The sequence below is a fragment of the Pygocentrus nattereri genome, chromosome 26, assembly GCF_015220715.1.
Source record: "Pygocentrus nattereri isolate fPygNat1 chromosome 26, fPygNat1.pri, whole genome shotgun sequence".
NCBI lineage: Eukaryota > Metazoa > Chordata > Actinopteri > Characiformes > Serrasalmidae > Pygocentrus > Pygocentrus nattereri.
In genome coordinates, this window is record NC_051236.1 from 13,258,654 (window position 1) to 13,270,991 (window position 12,338).

Genomic DNA, 12,338 nt, shown 5'->3' on the forward strand with positions numbered 1-12,338 from the left:
GAAGTGACTGATCGCCACTCAGTGTGCTGTACTCTTCTCAGGTAGTTATATTTCCTCTCAGAGACCAGATGTGCCAATCTACATGAACTTTTTGCAAAAGCCCAGTGCAACTCTGGTTAAACACTCCGATGAAAAGACAAAGGCTAAAGAGCATACGCTGTGCATGATACAGCTGAGAAAGTGGAGCTCACCAAGGGAGAGGTCCTTACTCTGAAGCTTGAGTGATTCATTTTATCTTGAACAGCACACACAGAGAGCAGAGGAAGAACATTAGAGGTGGAACGTGAGCCCTACGGAGGTTTCAAGAGCTCCAGGGACTGAGAGAGAATATGTTTCAAACGTGCTGAGTGGGTTCAAGCCTGGGAGGACATGGTGTAGTGGAGATGCAATGTGCATCATAGAGCTCAACCCATCTGGCTGCAGAAGGTTTTGGAAGGAGAGCTGTATAAACCAAATCATCTTCTAGGGTGGACGATAGAACAATATGATATCAACATCGAAATAAATTAAATTATGATGAGTTTTTCTAAGCATACTGTTGCTTTCATCAGCACTTAAATAACTGCAAAATAATTGCAATATTTTTGCCATATTGCCCACTTCTACCATCTTATCCTCTACTGTCTCATTTCCATTGTGTCTTTCTCTTTCTTTTCACCTGGTCATTCAATTGTCTTTATTTTCTCCATTCTTCACTGTCACCTCAGACTGTGTAGATTTATTTACTATCTCTCTCTTTCACACACACATATCCTTGCCCTGGTCTGCTCTCAGTTAATCAGCTGTAAGTGTTTTCTTTTGTTTCCTCGCTGTCTTCCTTTTTATCACCCTTCTCACAGTGACACTGACAAAGTGAAAGTCCTCCTCTGCTCCCTCGTAGCCTCCTCAGCCCTCCTCCTCCTCTCTGCTGCTCTGCTCTGATCCCTCTCTCCACACTCTCAGGGAAAAGGCGTAAGGAATCGCTTGAGGCTATGAAAAGAAAATCGGGGGAGCTTTTCTCTTTTGCTCCAGGCAGGCTTTAGCACCAAGGCTGCGGGTTGGAACTGTTGCACAGCTGCCTCCCAGTGGTGGGCTGCAAGTTCAAACCACATCCCAAAGCACACATTGCATGCTTTTGGGCAGAATAACAAAGGCCTGTCTACTGGAGTCATGGCTTGCCTTTCTGGTCATCAACAGAATTCTTATACTATTAACAATGATACCAACTCATTTGAACCATTTGAGAAACATTAATCAATTGCTCAGGGCTGAGTTTTCCAAAAGCATCTTAGTATCAAGATCATTCTTAAATGACAGAGCAAGCATCACAGTGAACTCTCTGTCTACCAGGCAAGATGCTTTTGGGTATTTGAGCCCTAATCTGAAAAGTTTCAAAACCCAGACTAATGAAATAAGTTGTTGTAACGGTGGCACAAGGAATCAAATGCCCGCAGAAGGGACTAGTTTTAAGAACTTTATTAACTGAGGAGCCAAAACAGAGCAAAAGGACAAGGCAAAAATCTGGGTCAAAAATGGAAAAGTAACAGGATTTACTAACATGGAAAAAAGGCTCGGTATGCTCAGCAAAAAGTGACAATACTTTGCAATGAGCTGATATAAACAGACAGGTTAAATAAATCATTTTTAATAAGTCTCTCTCTCTCTCTCTTTCACTGCCTCTCTCTCTCATTTACAATCACTTTCCCAAATGGAGAAGAAAAAATTTCGCACTTTCAATTTTGGCCTTTTAATTTCTGGCTGTTAATTTCAGTACTTTAACAATTATACACAGAAACAACTGTGTATGTTTATGTGTTTAAAACAAATGCAGGATTCACTGTAGTTGATCAGCCTCAAACAAACACATTCAGTGAATGGCATATTTGAAAGACAGAGTCAGGGAATCCCTGGCACAAGAAGGAACAGAGAGCATAAAAGCAGAAGAGTTGTCTAAGCTGGAGAGGAAAGATAAGTGGGCAGTAATTGTGTGGTGTAGTGGCTTACTGGAGAACTGAGAAAATGAAATACGTATTTATGGTGCTGCACATACGTCTATGTAGATCAAATGGGGTACTCCTGTCGTCTGCTCCACTACGCTTGAAGGGCATCATTCTGATGCCAGTTTGGTTCAGGGGCAACACAATCATAAACACACACGCACACGCGCACACACACACACACACACAGGATAAGCTACGTGCATGTCAGGGTTCAGAGCGCTTGTCACTTCATGTCTGAATTAAGTCTAAATGCCATGATAAGCAAACCAGCAGAAAAAACAAAAAACAAAAATTGCAATGTTTACAAGACCTTATCATCAAAGCCCTATCACTGGAATGTAATCTGAATTACAATGCACCACTATAATCTCCCTTATTCTGCAAACAGGACATCCATTTACAAAATAATCACAGGGTAAGTGTGCATGGCTATTTGACTGAGAGAGAGGGAGGGCGATGGTAGAGAGTGATGGAAAAGTGGGGACTGAGAATAGTGTTTACTGGCTAAATGTAAATCACTGCGTATAAACAAGACAGCGTGTGTGTGTGTCTAGCGATGCAAAGCGATAGCTGCAGAGATTGTGAGCTCTATCACAAAAGCAGGTTACCTGCTGTACCTGCTGGATAATTACAGTGACTGTGACTACTGACCTGTGTGTCTGTCTGTTGTCCACGATGCTCATTAAAAATCCTCACAGGTTTGCCTGATCAATGCAGCCAATAGAGAATTAGGAGCTAGTGATGTATTACCTGCAGTGGTCCGCAAGTATGTGTATGAGGGCATTTTGGTGCCTGTGACATATACTTTTTATACCTGCACAATCCAGTCAGAAATTAATTTTGCTTTAATTTTCATTAGGCTAAATTCTATTTTTAGCACGCACACGCACACACACACACACACACACACACACGCACACACACACGCACACACACGCACACACACACGCACACACACACACACACTTTTTTAAAGCCGCTTCTCCTTCTGGGTTGCAGGGTGTCTATTTTTAGCGTATATGTGCTGATGTTGATATCCATTGTTTTTCATGTATGTGATTTATAACATATAGAAACTGGAACAAGACTGACCTGGATTAACCATACAGAGAAATATATAATTTATTTCTATAGGGTTACAAATGCAGTATAATGAATAAAACATTTTGCTCTTCTGGAGGAAAATAAACACAACAACAAATATTGGTTCGACACATCGTCCATCCATCCATTTTCTAAGCCGCTTCTCCATCATGGTTGCGGGGGGGTGCTGGAGCCTATCCCAGACTGCTGGGTTTGACACATCAGCCAAATATAAATATTTCTCTAACAATTTTTTTTACAAAATATCTTGAAATATGATTTTAGCGTTATTGTGCAGCCCTAATAAACAGGTAGTAACATTCTCAGCATGAATTGCCAACAACTCTATAATTTTTGATCATGTACAAAAGAATCATGTAAAAATCATGCTCTGCTTTGCTGGCCATGCTGCATTGCTCCTACACAGAAGCAGACTTGCACATGAATGGAGTAGATTGTTGCTGCTGTAAAAAAACATTACATAAATGTTTAGCTTTACCGGCAGACATTTTTATGTTTTCTAGTAATGTATCAGCTTCTATTCACACATGAGCCTGGTCATTTCCTGACTATTGTTCTAGATCTTGTGCAGGTAAATTACTACATCAGCTTTACCAGGAGTTTGACTCCGGCTCAGGTTCTGGTTAACTCCTCCTGTTTAATTACAGTGAAATACCTGGATAAAAGTGAATGGGGGGAAAGAGGCTTAAAGATGGAGTGGGTGATTTATTTTAGAAACATTTCTTGAAATACTTTTTACATCCTGATAGCAATCAATAAATCAATTGTTCTGACAATAGAAAAAAGGAAATGTGGAGTCTACCGGATTGTAAAAACCTCGTCCGATCATTTGACTGAAATGACAGGCCTATCTGCTGTCTAGCTACCTACATCATACAGCTCCACACACACACACACACACACACACACACACACACACACACACACACACACACACACACACACACACTGTGAACGAAAGAAAGAAAATAAACAGAGAAGTAGGAACGGCTTTGAACAGAAAGAGTCATGCAAAAAAAAGAAAGCAACAGGTTATGCAAGAGTGAACACTGGTTTGGCTTTCCAACGGGTGAAACCTGAGGGAGCTGAAAGGTCTTGAAAACAACATCAAGGATACAATTCTTCTGTTGGGCATGTAATAATCTTTGTTCTGTTTATGGGGGGAAATTTCCAGTATTATGTAGCGAACATAGCTACCTACTTATGTAGCTACACTATGTGTTAGTCCAACGCTATGTATTAGGCTTTGTGCGTTCATGTGTTTTGGGGGAGTGACTCTGGAAGGGTAGCTAAGAGCAAGGGGTGGGATTCATATTTGTGTAACTTTTTGTTGTAACAGTGTGTATATTAGATTAGTAATGCTATGTTCACTCAGTATGTTTAGAATGCCTGGCAAATACTTTGGCATAAAACTGCAAATAAGGATGCAGAAAGGATGTCACGGGCCGATCATATCTACCTGGAGGTAACTTTTCTTTCTCTGTGCTTACAAATGCAGTAAAGTCAATAAAATGCAGATATTTTAGCAAAGTAGCCAAGTGTCAGTTAAATATTCTGCTCTTCAGGAGGAATACATGTTTTGTTCTGAAATAATATTAGTTTGAAATATCAGTCATATCTAAACACCTGTTCAATGTCAATATTTTTCGGAGGATAGTGATATAATTCTGACATCACTGTGCATCCCTAACTGCAAACATTCAAAATGCAAGATTAAATGTGCCCCTTGTAAAAACATGGACCACTGATATGATATAATTGTGCATTAGCACATAATATTTTTAACAGGTTTTTTCATAAGGAATGCAAATAAGCAATATTCTTAAAAGAGTAATGTTTTAGGCTCTGATTCCTAATCTCAGTCTTCTGATCTACTGCCCCGCAGTGTTGAAACCCTAATCTAACACATCCACATCCAGCTAATCAAAGTACTTAGGGGCTTCTAAATAATTGAGCCAGGTGTGTTGGATTAGGGTGGGAACTAAACACAGCAGGAGGGTAAATCTTTACTGTTTAGTGTTTTCCCAGCTCTGTCACACCTGTTTCAACTCATCAGCTAATTATCCAGCACTGATCATCTGCATCAGGTGTGTGAGGGCATGAATAAGTTGATGGAGTGCAGGATTCCTCCAGGATCTGCACTGAGCATCACTTCTTCATAAGATCTGTGGCGAAGTAGCCTATGTGTTTTAGGCCAAACTCCAGGGGCCTATACAATTTTCAAAATATGCACGTCTATGACCGCCTTATGACAACCGGTCTCTATATTATGCTAATGGTGTTTGCATTGACCATTGAGTGTACTGATTAAGTAAGAATCCATTTCTGTTTAAACTGAGGGGCTGATAACTATAACTAAGCTGATCAACTAACAAGCTACAAGATAGCAAACATGCTAAACAACTAACATTAATATTACAGGCTTGAATATAAGTAGTTATGATGTGATTCACATATAAACAATATCGCTTATATATCTTAAATGCTTCAAATGCCTGTGTTTCATTCTGAAGTAGTACCAAGTCTGAATCTCAAATAACTCCTTACTCACTAAATAGTGTGCTATGTAAATTATGAAATTCTAGTTGCTAGAGCCACATAATGCACTGTTTGTTGAGTATGGATATGGCTGAATCCCAATTGATTTTCTTTGTGATATTATGCCCTGTTGGGATGCAGGATCCAGTATTTAAATACACACTCACAATGGTAATCTGAGCAAAACGTACTTATAAAAGGTGTTTGCAATAAACAGTGCTATGTAGCGATATGTTCACTGTTATATGACCACAGTATACAGTGATCAGTCTTCTCTTCATTCACTGGTCTATGGTTGCTTGGTAATGGTACAATACTGGAACAGAACAACATTTCTTGGTAGAATACTTGTTTGTCAATCATTGTTAATAAAAACATCTAAAATCTAAAATATTGTGTATTTTAACATATTTCATGTTGGTCACCATTTTATAAAAGCAATAAGCCACCTGAGGCCATGCATTACTACTTTTATCACAGAGAAGTGGGTTTTAGGCACTCCACTTCATGCTGAAGAACACCCTTCGCTATGATAAAATTGCAGTAATGCGTGGCCTCCCATGGTTTATTTCTTTATTAACTAATCATCAATCCCGTCACAAACTGAAATGAGTGCATTAGAGCTCACAAAATTGTCAATTCAGTGGCATTCTAGGGATGGTGCTTGACAGTCCTCTTTTAGATTAATTACATTAGGTTTTTGTATTTCTGGTCAAAAATGCTCACTTTCTGAAATGATCTGAACTGAAATCAAAAGTCACAAACACTTGCAGTGCCATTAAGTATGATCAATGTCCAGCATTGAACTCACAAAATAACATTTTTAAATGTCAAAGGAGGGATGACAAATATCTATTTCTTTCCAGAAGAGGTATGAGTTACCGAGTCAATTTTCTTTTTAAATAACACCTGCATACACTGGAGCTCATAATAAACCACTACTGCCAAAACAAGTGTAAATATTGAAAATGGGGCAACTATACTGTTGGTTTCTCTATCACAGTAACAGAAAGAACATTTGTTCTATGTACCACATTATTTGTAAGTCGCTTTGGATAAAAGCGTCTGCTAAATGTAAATGTAATGTAATGTAATGTAAAGAAAGAAGGTTCGGAAAAGGCATAAGGCTCACTTTGAAGCTGTGTGTGGCTTTTAAGGCAAGCCAAGTTCTTGATTGCCATTTGGAGATGGATGCAAGTTTCAATGTAAAATGAAATTCTTAGTTTGCAGGTTCTCCTTAGTGCCTTTGACAAACTTCATATGAACATACACTACAGTTCAAAAGTTTAGAATAACCGATTAAAAGAATGGAATCAATGTTTGACTCAGGAGAGTGCAGTCTAGTGGAGCCAAGGGGACATTTATATTTAATTTGTTTGGCCAAAATATTTTATGTTCTAGGTAATGTTTTCTGTGTTAGAAAAATAGAGCTTTGGGATACAATAGGTGATTGTTTAAATACTTAAAAAATACTATTTTATTCATCTATTATCTAATGATAGCTATCAAAAACACTGGATGGTAATTTTACTGATGCTATCTTGTGAGGTTTTATTAAACACAGAAAGTTCTCTGGCTTTATTTGGGTTTGGACCAAAACATATGAAATTACGTTGGAAACATACAGTACTGTAGAATATGTGCAAGTGTGGTGGGTCTAATTTCTAAATAGTAATGGCTGACCAGTTAGCTGGTCTATGGTGGTTAAAACAGGGTGTTAGAGCTGCTTATATAGGTAACCCATATAACAAAATGGCTTTTGTTATATTTGCTAAACTGTCACTATGTCCTGCCTGGCAATGATACCACATTACATTTCTTGGCAGAATACTTGCTTATGTTGACTATTATTAATCCAAACCTATTTACCCTTCTACAGCATTACATACGTGTATTTTAACATATTTTACATTGGCCACTGTTTTTTAAAAGCAACAAGCCACTTGAGGTTGTGTGTTACTGCAATTGTATCACATGGAAGTGGGTTTCAGCGCTGTTTCCACTAAAGCAAATACAATACAAACGATGATGAGTAGACCATGTACAGCTTACTCAAGTGTTACAGCTTGAAGGAAAAACATTATCTCAGTTTCAGTGGTTTGTCCGCTGATCATCAGCAGAGGAAAATGGGTTTGTGCAGTTTATAAAAGAATAAACTTTGTCATATGAAGAAAGAAAACCTCTGTGTCAGTGGTGTGAGAGTGAAATTTGTACTACCCAGCAATTACCCACTTTATCCAGCAATTACCCACTCTATAACCACAAGCACATAAAAAACTCCTCCTTTGTCACCAACAGCATACATGACAAAGTGAACAGAAGAATACAAATGAAGAAGGTATTTGTCCTGGTATTTATGTGTGCACAGCTAATAGATTTCATAAGTGGTTTACGGCTTACTTAGCACTATTCATGACAGCTTATGTTATCAAATAAAAATCTAAGTACTGAAATAAGTGTGTGCTAGTTGCCATGGTTGCTAGGGTTGCTAGCCTGCATGTGCATGGCCGCCTCCTCTGCAAGGAGGGTCTGTGGAGGCAGGGCTGGAGCGCAGCACAGGGGGGAGGACTTGGAATTTGTACTTGTTAAAATGTTCAAGCTAAGACCACTCTTCTCAAAGCCACCTACTGCAGCTTCAACAGAAACAGGGTTAAAGGGTTCAATATAACTAAAACCTGGATTTAAAGAGATACTGAAACCTCACCAGTGATAAATGGAGGAATCTGCTTTCACCTGGAGCTTCATATTGTGAGAATTATCACTTACAGTTTTTAAGGTCACTCACATCCAGAATGAACTACGATGATGTGAGTTTATATGCTGTGAAGACGATAAAGTACTAGAGAGACATCTTGTCCTTCCCTTTTAGCTGTTCCATCCCACTGTGTGCTCAGCTTCTCCCTTTGCCTGCATTCCACACACACACACACACACACACACACACACACACACACACACAAACACTACAACAGCCTGCTCTTAGATCTCTTGTCTCCTGTAGTTCTCTAATGAGGGTCATAGCTGAGCTTAAACTTTGGATCCTTGTATATGTATGTGTGTGTGTGTGTGTGTGTGTGTGTGTGTGTGTGTGAGTCTGAGTGCCTGATGGGGAGGCCTAATCACTGGACTACATCAAAGGGCCAGACCTGTTCTTACTAGGCCTGGTGCTGGCTCGAGGGAGACTCCTTCACTCTCCTATACATTATACATGAGATTAGAGCTGAGCAATGCAGGGAACGCAACCTTAATGAAGAAATAGAGAGCGCGCGCGCGCGAGAGACAGAGAGAGAGAGAGAGAGAGAGAGAGAGAGAGAGAGAGAGAGAGAGAGAGAGAGAGAGAGAGAGAGAGAGAGAGAGAGAGAGAGAGGGAGAGGGAGAGGGAGAGAGGGGTATGCTTAAAGCCGCACTGCACCTACAGCTCCTAAACTGCAGCGCTCTCACAAACACATTGTAGACAACTTTTGGATTTCCTGTCTTAGATTATCTGTCTTTAATTAGCAGCTCATTACAGAGAGGCTTACAGTACGGTGTAGATTCTTCAGACAAACAGGGTCAATACTCCTTTACATCATATACACACACTCATGCACACCAATAAAATCAGCATGCATATGCATAAACACTGAGGGTCCGATGTACAGACCTTCTTGCACCAGCTTTAAACACAAATTGGACAAATTCTGTCTACATGTTATATACAAAACTGGTGCACAAGCCTAAACTCGCAGTTTATAGGCTGTGGACATCATAAAACACAAATCCTCATGCATACGCATTTTAAGGGAGAGACATGCATAAAGTGGAAGGATAACACAAAACATGGGTGGAGATATATGTGGCTGATTACATATTCCACTCAATTTACTAAAGTTTCAGCAATGTAAATTTGGTAAGCATCTCAAGAGACGTGTTGTTGAGAGACTTCCTTTAACAACAGCAGCAGACACAGCTGTTAAACAGAAGCACAAGCCTCGAACATGTGCTGAGAGAACGTTCACCATCAGAATAACATTGTTTAAACTCTTAGGACCAGATGGATGTGTGCGCAAAGAAAGCTTCTGGATAAGAAGAAGCTGAAAAAAAGTCCATGTAAAAACGAATTATGATCAATTCTCATGCAAAAAAAACAAAACAAAACAAAACATCCAAATGTCATAAGTGGACCTCAGAAGAAAAAATAAAAATAAAAGAAACATGTATGATATGGACCCTTTTAATTCAAGCACATTCTGGGAAAATACTGCGGTTACTTCAAGGTACATTTTGCACTACACCTGCGTTTGTATGTACATGACCCTCAAAGAGAAAAGGTACTGTGAAGTTCTTCTGCAAAACCAGGCCAAAAAGTGAGCATGTGTAAGAGTGGAATATGCATGAGGAGATGCGACCTTTAATAAGGTCCACCGAAGTGAGTGGATCACTGCACTTAAACGTGTGTAGATGAGAGGATGAGAGAGAGAGAGAGAGAGAGAGAGAGAGAGAGAGAGAGAGAGAGAGAGAGAGAGGCAGAGGCTGAGAGAGAAGTAAAAATGTCTTGTCATTATTTTCTAAGCCATCCCACCAAATCCTTTTAGATATACATTTTCTATTCTCTCCAGCTGATACCCATTTAAAATGAATGGAATAGATTTGCTTCTTGAATTGGACAGACATCAGGCTTGGCGACAGCTCTGGCTGCTGCTGTGAGCTGTGTGTGTGGAGGCGTGTTGCTGCAGTGGTAGAGGGCACCCTTTGGCCTCTAGCCATCCATGACATTATGAGACATCTCAACCCCCCCCCAAATGCATCACTTAACATCTCCATCAGACCAAACACACACGTGAGCATGCAGGCTGACACACTGACCAGTCCTACGCTGTATCACTGGGTTCACCTTCAGTACCCATTCCTACTGTGAACACATCCTTTGACTAGCTATTGGTAGATATCAGAATGCTGATATCAGATATTTTTCAATACAGATGCAGATATATAAACTATTATAAAGTGTAGAAATTGGGACAAAATCCTCCTGGATCTGTCGATACTGATATGAATATTATCATGCATCCATAATCTCAACTATGACTTTGTTGACACTTCAATCCTAATTAATTTTGTATTGTACTTTTACAATAGGCTTCATACAAAAGCTGCTTTATGGAAACCAGGGTTCCTGCCAAGCACAACAGTGGCAAACTACTTGAAAGTAAGAACAAGAAACTTGAGAGTAGCCAAGACTCAAAAGGGGAATCCGTCTGTCTCTGGTCGAGACTGGATAGCAAAACAACAACACAACAAAAACAATAACGAGTTATGAGAAAGCAAATAAAGAGATGACTAATGAATGTGCTATAATGAATAATTAATACAGAACAAAAAATTGGTCTATTTATTAGACAGAACTATTTAGATTAACCAATGAAAACAAATGACTAATGTAAGAAACAGAAGTTATCCAAAGAAAATAAGAGCGAGACTTAAATCCATCATTGCTGCGAGGAAAAAACAGTCTAGGACTGCATTGTTTTTGAGTTGTTGCAGAGATCAGCCATCACCAGCCCAAACAAAGACACTATCAGAAGGGGAAGTGACAGACTATTCACTGAAGTCTCCCTGACATCCAGCTGAGGCCTTCAATCTCATCAGGAGGGTGAGTGGTACATGCAAGTGAGGCTTTCTGACACCTGCAGGTAGCCACATGGTGGTGTGATTGGTCTGGAAGGGCAGTCAAGCAAGAACCTCCAATCCAGGCTGATCTTGATCTGACCATGTTGATCAGACAATTGCCATTTGAGACACAGGCCACTTCCACTTTCCTTTTAGGTGTAGCTACTATACTGAGATAGTGAATGTTGATTTTTAATGTGAGTGTTATAGGAATCTAAAGTTATATAGAAAGAAAAGATGGAGAGTCATGTATAGCTGCTTTTTTGGAAAAAAATCATACGCTTGCAGACAGTTGTAGATAATAACTTGTTGAGAGTAAGTGAGAGAAGGGGTTGAGTTTTTAAGTTGGAAGGGGCTGGTATAGTTTGCATGATGTCAGCCTGTGAATTTAGGCAAGTTAGCTGCACTGTGTGTGGATGATCTGTAAATCCAATGTGTGCCTGACTAACCTGAGACCATAACAAATACACCTGAGAATAATTTAATCATAAATGTAGTTAGAACTGTATTTTATATTAAAAAAACAAAGTTAAAACCCAGATTACATTTTAATGTTAAGGCCAAATAAACAGAACCTAAACTTCGATTCACTGGATCTAATCACTGAATTTCAGAAACTTCCAAAATCTTGTTCAAGGACAGCTTGACCACAACCAACCACATAATGTGCCACAGGATTCTTCAGTCATTTCATGACAAACTGGTTTGAGTGATGAAAATGAAAGGCAGAAATGAATAATACTTTGATAGGAGCAAAAAGAAAAATGAAAATGTATTTAAATTTGACATTTTTGGTAATATCATTGGGGTAAGTTTTTTTCTTAAATTTGTTCTTGAGAAAGTTCCTAAGAAAAAGTCTACATTAGATTTATGATGTGGTTTCAAACCGCAGAATCTTTCACAAGTTTGTGCTCTTTGAGAACAAATCCCAAGTAAGAAAGCATTGGTGAATGTCAGAATCATCTTTAAAACTGTGTAAGTACGTTTCAAGAAGAAATTTCCCCTTAAGAATGGATTTGTAAACTGTACTCTCGGTTATCAAAACTGTACTGGAAGATTTGTAAACTG

General features: G+C 39.2%; 1 protein-coding gene across 4 annotated transcripts in view; it reads right to left on the bottom strand.

The window, feature by feature from the left end:
- Nucleotides 1-12,338, bottom strand: part of LOC108427579 (membrane-associated guanylate kinase, WW and PDZ domain-containing protein 3) — a 149,449-nt gene that overhangs the window by 72,509 nt on the left and 64,602 nt on the right. The window lies entirely within an intron of this gene.